This window comes from Drosophila rhopaloa, unplaced genomic scaffold (genome assembly GCF_018152115.1).
Source record: "Drosophila rhopaloa isolate 14029-0021.01 unplaced genomic scaffold, ASM1815211v1 contig_178, whole genome shotgun sequence".
Taxonomy (NCBI): domain Eukaryota; kingdom Metazoa; phylum Arthropoda; class Insecta; order Diptera; family Drosophilidae; genus Drosophila; species Drosophila rhopaloa.
Window position 1 is genome coordinate 815,448 of NW_025335059.1, and position 20,386 is coordinate 835,833.

Sequence of the window (20,386 nt, forward strand, 5' to 3'; positions counted from 1 at the left end):
GCTGCTGCTGCTGCTTCTCCTGCTTATGTTGCTGCTGCACCGGCAACTGCAATGTGTTGCTGTTGTCGCTGCTGCTGTTGCTGTTGCTGCTGCGCCGCTGCTGCGACTGCTGCTGCAGTCGGCCTGCGAGCCGATTGCAATTTTCATCCTCTTGCAGTTTCTGTGCGACTTTCTTGCGGGACTGTTTGAGCTGGTTGCGACTGCGCGCTAAAAACGTTCGCTAAAAACGTTCGCTAAAAACGTTCGCAATTTTTGAGTGTGTGTTGATTTTCTCGATTCGCTGGCGAATCGCGTGCGCGTTTTCTCGTTGTCGCGTGCGCGCGTTTCCAGGGCGTTTTGCGTGCGATTTTCGTCGCTATTCGTGGCCTGGCCAATGAACTGCGCGGATATTGAAATGGAAATGCTTTTTTCGGTTGGGGGCGAATGAAAATGAAAATCCCGCCTGCAGCTGGCACTCAAACTTAATCTGTTACTGTGCGGCTACCTACAAAAAAATAGTGCTCGTAAAAAGTCTGGCCAACAGTAAAAAGCCATTCAGTGCGGCCATAAAACCAAATCAAAACATATATGCCAGTTTGTAGCTACATATGCCCTATGCCAAGACAAGACTAGCATACATATAAAGTAATATTAACAAAAGACCAAACTCGTTTTGATCGGCGACAAAAAACATACGAGAGTATAAATACAAATAAAAAAAGGCAAATTAAATTAAACTCATTTTTAATTACTCGCTGGCCAAAAGATCACATAAAGAGCGTGCAATAAAATATTTGTATCAGTAAATTAATTATATTGTATATAGAAAAACATGTTGCAATAAAGCGGTCTTTTAATGACACACAAATAAAGAAACAGAGGCTCTAACTTAGCCGTCGATTCAGATTCATTTCAATCTTCGCGTCGGGCTGAAAACAAAAGACTTAGGCAACGAACGTGCTGCCATTTTGTGGTGTCATTTGTTTGCAGCAGATAACGGCGCTTCGGGCGCCTCCGAATTGCCGAGTGATAGCAGTCGTAACAAACTAATTGACAACTCAAATCCTGCCGAACCACAAAACAAAACACCAAAAAAAAAATAAAAAACAATTGTTAAACAACGTTTCGCCTGCCACTCGGACTGTCGGTTTGTCGGTTTGTGGACCTGGTCGGCAGCCTCACTTCAATCAAATCGCTGCGCTGCCCCAACGACAATTGCCAAGTGTGCCGCTTAATGTCTTCAAATGCATTTCACCAACACAGCTTGGCTGCTGCTGCTGCACAACAACGAAAAAAGAAGCTGAAATAAATTTACATAAATATTTCACTTGCCAGTTTTTGCTGCCAACCACATCCGCGTTTCATAGATTGAGCCTGGCCAAGTATCCAAGTATCCGAGTATCGGAGTGTGTTTGTGTGATATCGCGTGTGTATTTGTTGCCTTACTTCGCCACGATCCCAAGGAGATTCTGGTGGAGATTCCGAGCAAAGAGCTGTCAAAAGCGTATTTGCCCTGCCGCAGGTGAGTTGAACCGGAGTCGAAGCGTTTGCCTCGGTTTTACGCGTTTGTAATTGCATTTTATGTGCAACTGCCACCCATCTAGAGTTTGGCTCCTGGCCAACAGAGATTTATCAATTAGCAGGGGCAGCGATTTCAAATACAATTAACTGACAAGTCAGCCGCCGCTTTTGTTGGTTGGCCATAAAACCGTTAGTTAAAGCATTTTTAACTACGATTAATTCCTATGGTTCAGAGTGAGAAATACACACACACACTGTGTGTGACTGCGCGAGTGAAAATACCAGCATAGTCTTAAAAATAATTTATCTCTAGTCTGGCTTATGCTAAAGTCCGGCAACAACAGCAATAACAATAATCAAAGTGAGCCTTAATTACAAGTTCAGTTGAGCAATTTAAATAAAAACACTTCAACACTTTAACAATTGACGCGTCCACATTGTCGGTGGGATTGTTGATAGACTTGTGATGCAATTTATTGGAAAAGCAATTTTTTCTTTCCTCCTGTTCAATTAAGAGGAAATACAGCTGTGAATAAACGGAGTTTTTCAGTTTGTTTCATTTTATATAGATAATTACAATTGCATGAGGCATAAGCGATGCTTTTGGAAAGAAACTGGGATTGTTGGTCAATGTTGATGCTTGGAAAATAATGGGGCTTTTAATGACTTATCAAATAGAGGTATTTGTCTCGATTTGACTAAACGATGCTTAATGTTAGTAATTACTGGTATTCATTTGTTCTTTTATGCCTCCATAAAAAATGGTTTTAATATTCTTAGGTAACGATGTCTAACGATGTAAAAAAAATGTTAAGGCTATACATTTTTTGCATAACACTGATGCTTCTACATATTTTTACTAAAAATGCTTATGAATAGGCAAAGTAATACATAGCAAAAGTGTACAGCTAAGAAAATATATTGACAGTTAACAAAACTATTATTAACTATACAATATATTCCTTAACAAAGAGTATTAATGTTCATGCTTTAAACCTAAAACCGAACAGAACGCGAATTAAAAAGCCTAATCAGCTTTAAGGAAATCGCATTTCAAGAGTGAAAAAGAGGCAGGAATAATGTTTATAAATAAATATGCAAAGAATTATTTAATTCTTGATTCTCACAATTGCGAAACGCAAGTCACGAGATCCGCAGCCAGCAGGGCGTGTGCTTTTAAGGGGCAGGGGGTAAGGAATTAAATAAAATTTATGGCCTGCAATGATGACGACAACAACAACAGCTGCATCTCAAATACAAAACAGAAAAAAATATCAGCAACGATATAAACAATTGTTTAATTGCCAAGCTCTGACAAAGAAATCGCCAAGTGGCTGGGACAAAACGCGACAAATGAGTGCAAGAAATGCTGGCCAGAGTCAAAGCCACCGTAATTCTTGGTAGTCTGCGAGTTGTTAATTGTGGACTCGGATGAGTCAACAAGAAATTTTCTTAATAGCTGTTGTTACCGTTGCAGCTTTTTCCTCCTTTTTTTAATTAATACTTTTTTCTGCCGCCGCTGCTATAATTTATGATCGTTTTTTTGCGGGCTAGCTGCCGCTGTGCTGCTAGCTGCAATTAATGTGACTGATTCAAAGCGTTGGTAGCGCGTTGCATTTGATTTGCTTGGCCAGTAATTGTGCTCATTATGCCGGGCCATTGTTGTTGCTATTGTGGTATTTTTTTTTTGCCCGACGTACGCGTCATTACACATGTTGTCTAGACCGAATGTCTGTCGGTCTGTCTGTCTGTTCGACTGTCGTTTAGTCAGTGAAGCTGTCAATCTAGTTGGCTACCGATTAGCCACCACATGCTGCCCTTTGTCCACACGATTGATTGCCATCGATGACGCACTTGGTTGACATTTGATTGCTGCTACGATGTGATGACATCACTTCAAATGTCACGCATCCCAGCGAATTAAATGCTATCGTTCTAGCTGCAGCAAGTTCGTTGCCTAAGTCTTTTGTTTCGCCACTCCCTCGCATTTTTGGCTTACACTGCCATCGATTACCGCAACCCAAAAAGCAACTGTAATGAGGCATGCGCAAATATTTCGCCTATTACTCAACCCCAAAACCAGCCAAGCAAACAGCACCAACAATGGTCGAAAATCGATGACTATAAGACGTTAGCAGGCGCCAACTTATGCATGCATACGTTTTCAAGTTTCCCCCATACCAGCAGTCAGTCAGTCAGTCAGTCTTCTCGATGTGAAGAGTTTTCACTAATTTCAAGCCGCCGCCGAAACAAAACACGCGAATCGAACAGCAACGGCAGCGTTAGCGGCAACAACATCAACAATGATAGACAGTGCTGCATAAATAAAAGTAAATTTAATGACAAGCAAAATATTTCTTGTCATGCCTATCAGATTACAAGATTTCTATATATGAACCCGCTGACGATTCACCACCGCATCGCAGCGCCTAAACAAATTATATACGTGTTTGTCTGTGTCGTTAGAGCATGATTACTGGCTCTCCAGAAGAGACAAACCGTACAGTTACATGTGGCCCAGTACATGACAAAGCCGTTAGTGTCATTTGAATGCGAATGTTGCAAATGTTGCGAGTCGAGTCCCTGGCAACGCCAGGTGATGATGCTGTCAAGAAAGGTGTCTCCACTTCCATAAATCGCCGCCAAAAACGGCTTTGATAGAGCCGACATGGCCAGAAGATGGCCGATATGCAAGATATTTTGTATAGGATAACCCATAGCAATCCCCATCGAAAATTGACCCAGTTTACACTGGCTAACCTTCACAAGTTCAGCTTGAACAGTAGGAAGCAACTAGCTTCCAACGGAAATTCCCATCTATTTCTGTTAATTGTCTGCGAACGGAGACCTCCACAGGGTGAGAAAAGTTTTTGGCCATTACAAGCCCAATTGCCAAACGAAAATCAATTTCACACATTACAACAGAAACAAATCGAATCGGAATGGAATAAAGGCCACGAAAATTCGATCTCCAAGCCAGACACAAAGACGCATGAAATTGCTAATTGTGCGAATGAAGGGCCCAGCCTACATCTTAAAAAAAAAATATTTAGAGATACTTACTTATAAATATAGGCAGAAAAACGCCGTGGGCCGCCACAATTAAAATCGTAGCGAATTCCCAGGCAACAAAGAAAATTTAATTACACCGCATGTGGCTGGGGTAACCCTTTGAAATCGGTTTTGGTCTGTAATCAAGTGAGAAATTTCCAAAAGGGCCTAATGAATATTTTTAATCGAGCAGAAAACTGGGCGTGATCATTTTATTTTGGTTAGGGTCTAAAGAAAACTCGAATTAGTTAAATATTAAGCACTAATGATGTCTATGAAAGGAGGTCATCAGAAATTCAATTTTGGCAAGTGTTTTGTCACTTTGCCTGAACAATGGGGAAATTTGACAGCGCTAATTAATTGCAATTAAAAATGCGTCTTTTTCCGACATCCCCTAATTGGCAGCCGCGAACTCGACCCACGAATTCCGATGGCTTCCCAAATCGACTTTTTCGACTTTATCAGCGCCAAGCCATCGAGCAGGCGAGCGGCACATTCTATGTTTATTTAAATGGATAATTTGCTTAATTAATTTTCGAGTTGAAACGCTTCGCATTCATCATTTTAATTAGCAACATGTTTAAGGTTCGGGCCTCTTTGTTTATAAATAATTTATAAATATTGATTTGACAAAGATGTGCGGCAATAAAAATCTGTGAGCTATTAATTAAGAAAACGCAGTCGACGCTCAATGTCCAATACCGAACACTCAATATCGAATGTCTGATGTGAGGAAGCTTGCCTCGCATTAATCTTCCCGACATCGTTTGGCCAAAATTCCGCAGCAGGCGACAGCCATTAATTTCATCTTAATGGGCTTGCAACTAAAAGCGCAATAAAAATAAGAAAAATGATACAATTATTGCTTTGTTTTTCTGTTTATTAGGTCTTACATGCGACACCAGACAAAAGGCCACAAAAGCGAATCGCGAATCGAAATTAGTTTTCCTTTTGTTTTGCCAGTCCATTTCATTTGATTTATTTTCCCCTGCATCCAAAGCCGCTGCGATTTGCATATTTCTCGTAGGTGGTTCAATGAACTTTCTGTGGGGCCGCGGGGGAGAAGCGTGCCCGGTGGGGGCGTCGATAGATGAGGCGGTTGCGGTGAAGCTGGTGGTGCTGGTGGTGCTAGTGGTGGTGGTGCTGTGACGGCGACACTTCCAGCGCTTTTGGCTTGATTTGGCTCGCCTACGCGTTAATTTGAGAAATTTGCAAACATTTGCATGAAATCAGAAACGAAACGAAACCAAAACAAAGCCATATACAAACAAAGGCGAAATGGCCAATCAAACAGAAAATACCCTATTAAATAGTCAAATATTATTAGGAGTGAAACGATTACTTTGATGATTATATTTCCAACATTTCTGTGAAAAAACTGCGTTTATTACTTCAAGATGTACGTGTAACTTAAAGAACAAATTGATAGTTATTATTTATAGATCCAAAAACCTTTTTTTATGCATTTGTGTATTCTCCTTTTACCAGTTAAGTGTGATTACAACTCAGTGACATTTTCAAATTGATCTGTACAAAATATTTTTTATGACACCAATATTACGAAACTTTTTTATACTCAGTCAAAATCAGGTTTAATACCGTCTGTCAACACAACTAAAAACGCTTTTATGGTATTTTTGATGTTAAAATATACAATATTTTTTTATCGTCATTGAAGATAGACTGATATTTAATATTTTCAAATAAAGTTTTGCGGCTTAATATTTTCCAATTATATTTAGTAGACACTTTTTTATGAAAGTTAGGCCCCGTTTGCACTTGGGCTTTAAAAAATATATTAAAATTCGTAAAATTTCACCAATGGATAAAGCATTAATTTAAATTACTTTATCTAAATTTGGATAACTATGATATTATTGTCCTTTTTGGTTCTGTTATGTTTTAAATGCAGGTTTGTTGCCAGCATTTTAACGACAAATATTCCTGGGGTATCCAGGGTAGCAAGTGGATTGCACAATCGAGAAGTTACTGGATGGGACATTAAATAAATAACGCATTTGCCGAGCCATTGATAATGTCAATTTGGGCAGTCGGCAAGCAGACAACAATTGCAAACATTTTGCCAGCCCGGCAATTTCTATTAAAGCATTTTCCACTCGCCTAACGAGTTGGGACAGTCTGGGGACTTCCTTGGCTCGGCTCTGTTGGCTTTAGTTTTAAGGTTTTAATTGCAATTGAGTTTCGACATGAACTGCGTGCATTTGCGCAATGATTTTCCCGATAGTCAGCAACATCCATGGGAAGCACCAGTGGCACTACCAGTAGCTTAACCAACTTCAGTTGCCAGAGTTTCTTGGCTAATTGATAATTTCATTAATTTATGCACTTGATGCCAACAAACTTTGGCCACTGATTGAGATATTGGCAAGCGGGAAATGCTCTGACAGCAATTTGCCTCCGTTTAGCATTGCTCGCTAATGACCGACTTCAGTCTGCCCCGAACCCATTATTAGCCAGAGTCATAGTCAGAGTCAGATTCAGAGTCAGAGGCAGCTCATATCCATTTATCAGGCAGCAACCTTCGCGGTAACCCCATAAATCCATTATTGCCCGCAATTGCCTCAGTTCTTGTTACGCACTTGCTTGTGTGTAATCTAGAATGCTAATTAAGCTGCCGGCATTTGTTTAGCATACCTTGTGCCCCGTGTTAGTGTTTTTGCACGCACTTTACATACGCAGGAGGTTGAGTCGGTCTCTCAGTTACTCGGTCTTGCATTAATTAATAAACGTCGTGATGTCGCTTTTGAAGTGTCTGTCATTATGAGATCAATTAATAGGAACAAAATTCTAGATCAAGGCGAAAATCGACAAAAATGTCGCACAAACACACACGAGACAAGCGCGTGCGTGTTGTTTGTTATTGATCGACACGCCGTAGATATGGGCCCGGGATTTTTGAATCCGATTTTGCGGATCTATCGCCGCAGACAGCACGACGTTAACGAGAATTATTACATCACCGCAACACCCGACAGCTGCAATAACGAAGGAAATTGAATGGCCACACATCAATCATCCTTCGCAAATACACGCAGATGGCAGTGCTATTTTAATAGCAACTAAAACTTTATGCTTTAGGTAAAACCAAGAAAATCCCAAACACAATTGACTTTCTCCAAGAAAAAACAAATATCTCAATAGATTTTAGTATACTAATAATATTTTTTTATTAGTCATTATTTTTTTCGACTTCTCCTTGTTATATTTTCATTTATCCTAAATTTTTTTATGACTCGGTGCGGTTGTTTTCCATAATCGACCAAAAGCAAATATTGGCTTTTTTCCCAGTGCACTGTAAATTTATTTTCAATTTAAAATAAACGCATTTTTTCACCGCCTTATATTGCTGTGGCTGTTGATGTTGTGGCTGTTATAATTAATGTTGCTGATACGCGAAATGTTGTTGGCCGGGCTGTTTGTTTTGCTGTTTGTGGATATTGCTTTGAATCGATGTTACAAAGTTGCTTGATTTCGGCGTTGGCCGGCACTTGTAGTTGTTGGCGGTTTTATGTAACACACAAATATTTGCTATTCGCTATTAAAAACGGAGCAGCAGCTACACAAATTTGCCTTGCAAATCGAATTTTTTATATGTACGAGCATTTGAACTTGATTTTGGCTCGACTATAGCGGCGGCGGCGGCGGCATGACAAAAGTCACGGGCCATGGCCTGCAGAGCGAGGGGGCGGTGCGCGGGGTCAAGTACAACCCGCTGACCAAATGCAGCTGCGCCTGTGCGTGAGAACTAGCTGGGGAAAACAACAACAAAAACTGCCTTATATATATCAAGATTGGCGATTTTTGCATTAGAGACTTTGCGTAGTGTGTGTGTGCATTTTGTGTACTTGAAAATTGACGCCGCACGGCTAGCACGCATTTATTTGTTGTTGTCCGGGCCCGGCTGGTTAATAAATTTCGCGATACTTATCAATTAGCATACGAATTACATGCCTTGCAATCATAAATAATGCGTGTTTCAAGCAGGAGGCGAAAATCAACTAGAAAACACAAAAAGTACCCAGAAAAACCAACCGCAATTGATGCATAAATTTTGATTGCTGTAGCTAGCGTTTTGTTTTTTCTATTTTCCTATCAATTTTGGGTGCATTTAAGATTCGGTGTAATTTATAAACATTTCTACACACTTTTGACTCGAAGGTGCGTGTTTGATTTGCTTCAGATTAGGAATGACAAATAAACAACAAATCATGCGGCACGAAACGAATGACTAAGGCAACGAACTTGATGGCATGATCAAGAAGTCCACAATTGCTGGCTGAACACCCGCCTCACCCCCACCCACGTTCCTATTCCCACTGCTCCATTGCTGGAGTCTCATTGTTATGCTCGACACTTTTGCGCTATATTTACAAATTGGGCCAATAAAATGAACACCAAGACACCACCGATGCGAGACCAGAAATGTAAGGCCATAAAATCGAGCTGATAGCTAGGGGAAAAAAAACAACAGTTCACCTCTGATGAATTTTTATGCATGTTTATATGACGGTCATATAAAAGTCTCGTCTAGAAGTCAATGCTTTTTTAATGAAAAAGCAGCTCATTCGTGTTCCCGGTCTGTTTCGGTCTCCAAGGCAGCGGGGGAGTCATTAAAATGCCCAGAAAATAAATCAAAAACTAGCTCTGAGCCTCAACCACTTGATTACGCCGGTTTGGCCCAAGCAAATTTCGCCCGCTTCATTAGCACAACACCTGCTTGGGCCAGAAAATGTCAATAATACGCTAATCTCCAAAAATACCAAAGTCTAGTCCACGAAAAAATTATTAGAGGCCAACATCCAGCAAAGAAGTTCAGACACTGCTTATATAAGTTTTTATTCTAGACGAAGGATTCATACTCTTTTTAAAAACTGACAATTTATACGTTTAACAATCAAATGCCACTTTAGCTCTCTCTTGTTCAAAAATAATAGTTATAATTTAGATTGAAGGAAATAATTTATTAGGTTCTAAGAATACGAACATCAGCTTGAAATCACTATCCACTTATGCTTTATTAATTCTTAAATGCAGGATGATGAAAATCAGGTATATATTTTGGTGCAAATTGCGATAAAGTTAACTCTATTTGAGAACCCAAATTTGTCCAGTCATCTTTACCAAGAATTTATATAGAGCATAACGGGGGAAGAACATATTTTAGTGGGTTACAGACATCTGCACAGTGCCATGGTATAGTTCACTCAGCTTGAGTGTAATGAAAATGTTTGCCATGGGATTACGATAGATAGATGGATGGATGGTTGGCGATGGAGATGGAGATGGAGAGAGAGCTAAGCTGACACGGCGCTGGGCACGCGCTAAAACGTTTAGAAACCGAAAACGTTGATAAATCGATCGATCGGAGCCGGGTTCAATCAACGCGCCATCTCACTCTTCATGTCTCCCTCATGTTGCCGCCCCCGATATTTGAGTGCTTATTGAATATTTGTGGGCCGGAGTCATGGCTCATACTCGGACTTGCTCAATTCGCGTATCTGCTGCTCCAGATCTGAATCTGAATCGGAATCCAAGTCCCAATCTGGATCTGGCAATCGATTGCCGTGTTGTCAGCCAGGCGACACTCGGCTCCAATGATTTATGCGTATTTAGATACTTTTTGTTGTCGTTGGCAGGCATTTAACGCATGTAAGCATGTGTGGGTGCCTTTGGCTGGGGCAATTACGCCCACAAACCGATTTTCGATTTCGATGATATTGGCAGCGCATTTGACTTGGATTTCGTACGGAAATTCCCACATTTTTGAACCTGACTCAAAGCGATTCGCAAACTTTTATGACTTTTTCGCTGTCGTCTTTTGTTTCTGTTTAAAGCTTTGCTAATTAAAAGTCAATAAAAAAAAACAGGCAGCCGAACTCTGTTACCTGCCGACTCATCCGGAGGCCTTAGGGCCATGACTAATGGATAGCAACTGCTCCTAATTGGCCACATGCCATGTGCCACTGCACGAGGAGCTGCCTCCAAAGTCATTGGCTCGTCCCAAGCCTTCGGCTCTCCTGTTAATTTGCCAAACTGCAAAACATCAACACTGGCAGAAAGGGCGCAGACTTAGTACTTCAAATCTTGGCCAAGAATATGATAATGGCTAAGGATTTTTCACATTTTCTTTGAGTGCTAGCTTATCGCTGCGATGCTGGGGTCTCGTGGCTTTTATTATTTTTAAAAATTTAAGTCACGCTTTTGGCAATTAAGTGCCCCAACACCGAGCGAATGCAGGCAGTCGGTGTGGCCTCCTTGGACAGGTGCTGCTTGCTCCTTTCGGTGGAACTGCAAGCACCCAGAGGGGTGTTGGCTTCCCTCATAGCCAGCGGACCCCCTCTGGATCTGTATTTTCTCACCGCAAAACGTTTGGGCGACATGAGTCGCATTTGCAATTATTTTGCGGCTCATTAAAGTTTTAAACACGTCGCTCACGTAGTGACGCGTCTGTCAGACGGCTGCCATGTAGTCGCAGCACCCTCTGCCCGCTCCCACACCCAATTCAATGGTTCGGTGGTTTGGCGGTTTAGTGGTTCTCTGCTCCTCCAGCCTGCAAAAATGTCATTAAAATCTCTGGGGAGTTTTACTGTTTTGGCTGCTTTGATTTCGCTCTGGCGTTGGCTACTTTTTCTCAACGTTTTTCGCTTGCGAAATCAAATAAAAGATTTCTTTTTTATCGCTCAAGAGCTGTTTGCTAAGCGTTGTTGTTTGTTCGAATCATGTCAGGTTTTTTTTATTTTATGATTATTATATTTTTTTTTTTGAAAATTGCCGTCGCCCCAACAAAAGACTTAGGCAACGAACCTGGGGCAATGTGGTGTCTTTTTTTTATTATTTCACCGCGAGTAATAAATGATTTATTTTGGCTTGTGTTTGCCGGCAATGTCCATTGCAATTAGCTGCAGTTTAATTGAAAGCCGAGCAATCGCCCAAAAATGTTTTGCCCGAGAGTTGTGTCCGTTTTACTCGTCCCCTATCTTCGCCGATCAGCCAAGGCTGCGGTGTCAGGCTGCATTAATGTGTCGGCCTGGTTTTCTGGTTCAAGTACGTTTCCTTCGTTGACGTCGGGCAAATTCCATTTCATGGCCATTTGCATGGAAATCGCCTCGTCGTCTTCCGTTGTCAATAACGATTTCCATCATCATCATCATCAGCTGCTGCTGCCGCCGCATCATCCTGTCCCCGGATTGGATTCGGGATCGTGTGTCTACCACTGAAAGTGGAATGCGAACCAGTTTGTGGCAGCTAAGATCGGATCTCACCCCACCGATCCCCCTTTATAGACTCCCAACTGGCGTGCAGTTTTCGCCAACTAATGAAATACATATATGCAAAAAATCAAACTAAAGACTTTGCCCCGTTATCAGCCGCCTGTCTTTCTCGGAGTTTCCCCCTCCACCACCACTGCTTTCCCCTCGCCACATTCCTTTGTTTATTGTGAGCATCAACGGAACGGTTTTCGGGGCTTTTGTCCCCAAAAAACTATGCATAATTTATGAGACACAGCCCGTGGTTGCATCGCTTTATTATGCTAATGTCGCCGGTGGTAATTTGTTCATTCCGTTTCTGGCCAGCTGGGCTTAGTGTCATAATTAAGCGGCTAATTGATTTGTTGCAGGCGTTTGTTATTATTCAGTTTTATGAATTGATTGGTGATTAGTGATTAGCCAAGGCTCGCCAAGGTGCCAACAGCTTCATCAATCAATTAGCCACGCCGAGATGTATTTCTCCGATTGCGTGGCCCAAAACTGAGACTAAAATAAAAAGTGAGGGAAAAAAATACGCCCCGTCCAGACTAAACTGCGAATGCAATCGCAATCGCAATGAATTTGGCAATAGCTGGACACCCAAAAGAAACAGCAACGGAAATGCCATAAACCATATAAAAGAGAGCAATGATTAGAGACTGCAAACTGCGACAGCGACTCGACTTGAAGTCTTGACCACGTCGTCGTGTCTGGCCTGACTTGGCTATAAGTTGTGGCTCCGAGTTGTTGGCTAGCTGGCTGGCTGGCCAGAGTGTGTGCCCCCGCGAGAGGTCGTCCAGGTAGAGATCCGGCTCGGGTTTTGGCCCAGACTCCGCGACTGCAACTGCGACTGGGCGATGCTTGTTACAAATATTTTAAAGCGCTTAATAATATGCAGTTTATTATTGTTATTGGCATCGTAGCGGCACATAAAACATGCAATTGGCATTATTAACGCCATCGGCTTGGGTCGTTTGACTTTTCGAGGGAGTCGGCGGTTCAAAACTGTTTTATTTTATTTTTTTTTGGGCGTGTGTGGGAATACTGCAACGCTGATTGATTATGCTCACTGGCCAACTGGCGTTTGTAATGTTTCTAACGTTTTCCAACTAACCCAACCCAAACTCTGTTCACACCTGGCCAGGGCATTAATAAACATCGAAATTAACCGCACTCTAATTAACAGAAATACATTTGAATATCGATATGCTGGTCTGGGGTCGCATTCGGCACGCAAGCGACATTGATCGAATCAAAGGAAACCAGCCGTTCGCTGGCTAATTAAAAGCAAAAGTGTTGCTAATAAATATTTTTATATAATGGCTTAATAAAGTGCGTGATTCGGCCGGGATCTGCTCTAGCGGAACGCGAGTTGAATAATAAAGCTCATGGCTCCCTGGTCTAAACACGATTATGAATGCGAATAGCATTCGAGATTGAGTTTGGGGTGCATTAGTCTAATGAGCGGGCCGAAAAGATTTGCGTGACTTGCCAAAAGTGTTTCTATTTCGCCGGGCTGTTGGCTAATTCTTCAACTCCCTGAGCAGTGGGCGTTATGTAGTGTAAATTTGAGTGCATTTGGCCTTAGCCAACAAGAAATTAAATCCAACTGTATATAGGCCTTTCCACACAAACGTCAAGACATCTCCTAAGTCAAAAACAATAAAAAATCCATATTTTTATCTTATTTTTTGCTATCATTAAAACTTTAAGTCTATATAGTTTGTTAACCTTTGGCTAATTGAAATTTCAAAAGGTTATTCATAATATGAACATAAAGCAATTTAAGTAATGGAAATCTATTTATTTCGAAAAACATACTTGTTCTATCTTGTGTAATCGAAAATTCATTTTAAGCTATTAAAAAGTCAGCAAAATTAAACCATTCAATGAATTCGAATCCAAACTAGTGCTAATCCCAGCCAATTTAAATTTACTCACAAAATTTCGGTTTTTATCTCGCTGTTCACCTCTTTTCGAGTGCATCTCGTGGTGTGAGCGATGCAATATATTTCTGCACTCCAGCTGATGACTGATTTCGATTTCCTTATTGCCAAATTGTTGGCTTTCAAGTAAGCCGCCATTGCCGCCGACGCGTCGCTAACTGCGTGCAAATGCGGCGGCAACGCGGCGTATGCGCATTTTTAATTGCCCCAACATGTTGCAGCGAAGATTGGCAGCCTCGCTTTTTTTTTTTTTTTTTTTTGTTATTTTTTATAATTTTTTTCTGCTTGTTTGAGGCAATCTACCTCTCTGTCAAATCGCTTGCGGCGCGGCAAATTAAAATTGACATTTGAACAGCTTCAGCTCCGCCGCGTTAATTTCAAATGGCTCACCATTTTTGGCCAGGCCAGGCAGGCGTTTACTTTTTTATTTTCGCGCACTTTATGAATTATCAATATGGAGCCGCCGCCCCGCGGATGACACAAAATGTGAACTGTTACTGGTCAGCTGCCGCATTTGGGCTTTTTCGGCGGCTTTTCACAACGCAGGAAATAGTTTCCATTGCGGCCGCTCCATATAAGGTCTAAGTATTTGCCAAATCACACGCCACACAGTCCCCCAAAGACAATGCCGTCGTCCAGTTTTGGCGGAGAGCAATCTTTGGGGTATTCCGCTGGTGGGGGGAGCGGGTAAAAGGGGGTTCCAGGGACCAGAGCTAGAGCTCTGGTCACGATTTTAACATTTTTGAGCATGCGCAGTGCGCACCCCAAAATTTTGCAGCGTTTGCCCATTAATTTTCATTGAAAACGTTTTCATATTTTGCCACAGTTTTCTCGTCGTTGCCCAGTCTCGATTGCTGTGGTTGTTGTGGCCACATTTTGGTATAGCACAATATTTTCATTGTAGTGTTTTGGCATATATTTATGTGCCGTAAAAAATGCGATCAAGATAGCAACCAGGACCAGGTCCAACCCATGGCCCAGACTGGCTTTTCCAAGTACTCGACCAAGTACTGCCCACATGTGCACTAATAAAAAAATATGATTTTAAGCAAATAAATTGAAAATACTTTTGCCTTCCTAAACTGCAAGCTATACATTTATGGGAAAACATTTGTAAAGTTCAATAACTTTTATTTTTTTAAGACTGAAAAATATTGTCTAGATAGTAGAAATGTAATATACATTTATACATACACAACATTAGAGATTTATCTTTACAAATTTTCAAAAGGTCCAAAATGGCAAACATCAAATAAGCTGTAGTTTTTTTTAGTGTAAGCTCTGCGGTTCAACTTTGCACTTCAATTGCGGCCCGTAGTTTGGGGGCGCTGGTGCAAATTAATGGATTCATTCAGCATTTTGGCAGCTGCCGGTCCGCGGCGAAGTTCAATGTTTATGTTAACAACTTGGCACCTCACAGAGGGCCGCGGGGATCGGCGGAGGGTGTTCCTCTTTTAATTGAATTCCTTGTTTAATTTATCAATTAGAGTGTGGCCTTTGTTAATTAAAGACTGGCCGGCTTAAATGCTGGCCAAATTAGCGGCCAACTAGCATGGCCATTTGGGACGCAGTCAGGAAACAAAGAAACCACAAATTGACCGGGCTGTTATTGTCTGCTTTTTTTGAGTTTTATTCTCCTATTTTCGGGGTGTGGACCAGGGCGAGTCCCTGGCTCTGCCAAGAAACAAATGCTAATTATATGGCTACCGATTACGTTTCCCTCCGTACGAGGCTCTCATTGATTCTCGATGCTGGGCAAGGTTATGATTTCGAATTCGCGTTTGCGTCTCTTTCTGTGCTCCTCCAGCGGCAGCCACGCCCATTTAATTGCCACCTAGCATTTAAGTTAGTTAACTGTTCATAAATAGTTATGGCATACACGGTCAGGCGGGCTTTTGAGCTCGAAACCCGGCTGCGCCCACAAAACCCGGCCAAAGCGCCGCTCAGTACCACAATTCTGCAGTCATTGCAGGCCAACATCGCAGCGCTTTTTTCTATAGGTCTTGCCATTGTTAGCGCAACAAATTTATTTTCCCACTCTCGGCTGGAGCTGTGTTTTTACTGACGCCGCTGCTGCTGCTGCCGCTGCGACTGCCATTGCCTAAACAAAAATTAGTTAATTTAGCGCATTTTGCTGGATTTTAGCACTGCTGCTGCCAATTTGATTTGCAGGCCAATTTCTGATTGCTTTATTAACCGTTGATTCGCCTTGCGAGCCATGTCCTTGGACCGAAATATAAGGCTTCCGCAGTGCACGAGCCAATACATTATTAATGGTATCTAGAGTAAATATTGGGATTGGTAAAAATGAATTTCAATATCTTTTTGTAGAGCAAAATTTGGATCTTAATAAAATCCATTAGTTCACAATCAAACTTTATTTAGCATGAGGATATTAAAATAAATGAATAACTCTTAAAACTGAATGCATTCATTTAAAATATAAATCATATTATCCCCTATAGATGTTTAAAGAATAAATGTTATTAAATCAGCTTAATCATTTATCTCAGTAGTTGTTAAATAGTTGGCAGTCGAAGTGCTTAGGAAATTCTAATTGATGGTTCCACTTTAGGCCATAAAAAGTTCAAGTTGTTTACAATTTTGATGTTTATATATATTTTTGGTTGAATTTTCTATTTATTTTCGGTTAAATTTTCTTTTTCATTTTCAGCTACTCCCATTTCCCTTTTGATGAACCGTTCCGGTTCCCATTGTCAGCTTAGTTTTCCCCCTAATTGAATTATGCGTTTGGGCTTTGAGATTGGTCCAGCCCGAGGTTTCCCACCTTCATAAATTTCCCATATGCAAAGCGGAGCAAATGCAGCCAGATCTCAGGCTCCCAGGCATAAATCTTTCTGCTCAAAGGAGACCCCACACACAATTGAACTCGAGGGGCGTCATTTCCATTCATGCGTGGATTGTTCAGATCTGCCCCAACATTTGGAGGTGTCGTTTATGCAAATACGCCACGTCAAATGCCACAAAAAAGCGAACACGCCCAACATGTCGCAGTGGATGTCAGAGGGCGTATATAGTGGGGCCTAATTGCCCGAGATCGGTTGGGATATGTTCCATTGTGATGCTGGAATCGGGCTAAATGCAGTCTCGAGAACGACCGAGTGTGTTTTGAGTGGCGCATTTGCATAAATTAAGCCACTCGAAGTCGATGCTGATGTGGATATCGATGCCGTGTGTCAATCAGCGGCGCATGCAAATCAATCAGCCGATGGACAAGTTATTCGTCATACACCTGACAGTTGGCCACAATTTATGAGCCAGCAGCAGGCCACTTAACAAGCGAAAAAGCACAATAACCAATAAACAAGAAATAAACGACAACAAAAAGTGCTTCAGCTTGGTTTGCATTGGTTTCGATGCGTTGTTAAAAGATGCGTTAATCACATTTATTTATATCTATTTATGGTCACTGAATGACCAGACCTCACAACAAAATAAAAAGTGAATGGTTTTTATGCTGAGCCATACATTAGTTGCCCCGCCGTCTGGTACCATCCCATACAATTATGACTTTACACTTTGTGCCACCTTTTGGGTGGTTTACGATCAGGCGGTTAGCGTTTTATGGCCCATCGTTTAGCCCCGCCTAATGGCTGTTAGCTTTGAAAAAGTGTTGACACTTTACTCACGACCCTTTTCCATAAGCCAAAATATCAATAAATGCTCGTAAAACGTAAGCCCCTCAAAGAAGTCGCCAAAAAATATCGATCTGGGTCTGCTCATTTCCGCTTCTCGTCTTAAGGAATCTATAAGCTGGCATCGTGTTAATGCTGTGCGAAGACGGTCCACAAAAGGGACCAAGCTCGTGAACCGACTTAAGTATTGTCAGGGGATTAGGCATTAGTTGAGACTTGTTCTCGGGTTGTATATGAAAGATATGCATACGATTATCATCAGGTGATTTCAGTGGGCAGGCGGAGAAATCGTGAATGAAGTCGATCGCACAGAAGTCATGAATGAAACGCCGTTTTTGTTAACACTTTTACTATCTGGGGGCCCCCAAACAAAGATTCATTCACTAAACTCTATAGATTTCTCCCTATATTGGTAAGAAATTTAAGCACCTTACCAACTTAGTTGCGCTTATTTCAAAGACAGGGACCCCACCCATTGGGAAACCCATAAGGAAAATGTAAAAACAAAAAACAAAATAAACGCTCAACCATTTTGGCAATTTGGAGCAGAGCAAGCTGCAAGAAATGTTGAAATACTTAACAAAATCCACAAGCAACGACAACAATAAAAAATAAACGAACGTTTTTATAGCTTTTCAATTGATTTTAAAGTTTTTGGCGTGCAGAGCAATAAATAAAACTGCGTACGGCGCATTATACAATAATAAATCTCCGAGACCCAGTCCCAAAGTCGGTGAGTGTGTGTGTGTCTGTGTGTGTAAGTGCACTTGTGCACAGGTATTCGCAGGTATTCACAGGTATTCACAAAAAGTGGGCGTGCTGCGTGTTTCGTTGTTGGCAGCGCACTTTGCGCATTAAAATGCCGCGCATGCGTGCCAAAGTGTTGCAACGTCAGTCAACCAAATGCCCCGCTCCCTTCGGCAGGATGTTGGATACAGATCGTGTTGAGCAATATCCCCAAACACTTCTGACCTGCCCGCCAATCGGAAGCGTACCCCTTCTCTCTCTCTTTCTTCACCGCCGTACTTAATGCTGCACTTTTATTCATAATAAATTCACTTTAAATGCATGTTTTCTCGCACATTAAAAGCGCATAAATTAAAAATCAACACCCAAATGCGTCAACAGGCGTCTCGCAAGCTGCGTGTGGCAGAGTTTCATGGTGGAGCGGGGAGGGGGATCTCTTGGAGACGTGGCCATGGCCATGGCTGCCTCATCACTCATACGCAATGAAGACATTTATATGGCAAAAGCCATTTAGCGCCAGCGTCGTTGTCGTTGACGCTTCTTTTTGGCGCCACCAGTGGCAGTTGGCCAACTCAGGGGCGTGGCCAAGGGGGTTTGTGGGTCTTTGGGTGTGGGGGTGGTAATTTTGCAATGTTTTTCAAACAATTTTAATATACGGGTCCCAATAAAGTGTGGCAGAGTTTCCCAACAACACAACATTCATAAATTTGAGCACTAAGAAATGTTTTCGGAAAATGGAAATCTGAAAAGCTATAAAATGAAATTACTTTTTTTAATAACACCTTTTAAAATATTTTACCTTTTTAAAATTGGCATGTAATCTCACTTGTAATGTGTATTTAATCACGTATTATACGTTTTTTTTTGTCAGTAATAAAAGTAGAGAAAAAAGTTAATAAGGCTTAAAATTTCCATTTTCTATTTACCTATCGAAGGGAAACAACATTTTTTTCGCATAAAACAGCAATAATAAAAACCCATTTTATTTTAATAAGAAAATTGTAAAAATATGATAGCCACGGTTTTCTTATGTTCAATTTATCTCTCTCTTATAATTTCCAAAGTCATCATAATATTCGGGGATGCCCCCAGTAATCTCTTGGAAAACAAGAGAAAATTATATGCAATAAATCAAAGAAATTCATTGGGGAGCTTATTATAATTAATATTTGAAATGCTACTTTTTACAGCTTTTTTATTTTGTTAAAGATAAAATCTCTCTTTGGTTAAGCCTCTGGTTTCAGGTATTATATTTATTAACTTTTAATTGGACTCCTACATTTTAAAGCTTCTTTATTTTTTCAAATAAACCTTTCTCTGTTAGACAAGCGACCTTTTGGTTACTGGTGTTATATTTTCTCTGTGTTGCAATAGTAAGATTAACTGACGGTTCCCACGAGCCCCCCTCACCGGCACGCCCCTGCTTTGGGCCTGCTCACGCACTGGCCAGCTTCTTTTGGCCATCCAGCCTGTAGCCAACTTGCTGCTTATCTGGGGGACTTGACCATTTTCTAGCCGCCACAACACACGCAATGGGCGTCGCCAGGCACCTGTTGCAGCGGCACAAGCAGCAGCAGCAGCACTTGCTCTTGTCGTCCGATGAAATCAGAGCAAGGCAAGGCACAAGGTGTATCTGTGAGGCTGGGAGTCTGCCCCATAGAGTGGAGTATGGTGCACACTCAACCGAGTTGTATCTATGCGATGACAGCGACTTGTGCGTTGGCTTCGCCTGTGGAACATGTTAATTCGAACGTTGCATAAAAGAGGGAAAACGGAGTAACGCTACATGGCAGACCGTTGGCTGGAAGCTGCTCCTTATTTTATGTAATTGCCAACTAAACACTTTCGGCCGCAATCGCATCCAGTCCCCCCTTCTTTTATCGCCACTTCAAATGTGGCTCGTCGTTTATGTCTAATTAAAATCGCTCTGCGTGCCGGGCGTGCCAAACGCTAAACTAAACTGAACTGGTGCTGTTTTTGTCATTGGAGCGGGGTGTACTTATATGTACTTATATGTTAAGTGTGCTGATTTGTATTAATTATAACGCTTTAATGTTGCTTCGCTTGAAACTATTTGCAGTGCACACTACCCGCTGGCATTTCCTGCGCGCACATTCTTCCTGCTCCGCTGGGGCAGCCAAAGTAAGTCAATAAATCTATGCAAAACTTATTATAAATCATATGACAAACTGCGAGGGGGCATTTTAATTACCTGTTT

General features: G+C 41.5%; 1 protein-coding gene across 1 annotated transcript in view; it reads left to right on the forward strand.

Moving 5' to 3' along the window:
* Positions 1 to 1,301: 1,301 nt before the first annotated feature.
* LOC108051568 (putative uncharacterized protein DDB_G0277255) overlaps positions 1,302 to 20,386 on the forward strand; it is a 65,848-nt gene continuing 46,763 nt past the window's right edge. The window contains exons 1-2 of the mRNA XM_017133708.2: positions 1,302 to 1,501; positions 20,249 to 20,310. The gene's annotated coding sequence lies outside the window, so the exon portion shown is untranslated. The remainder of the gene's footprint in view (positions 1,502 to 20,248; positions 20,311 to 20,386) is intronic.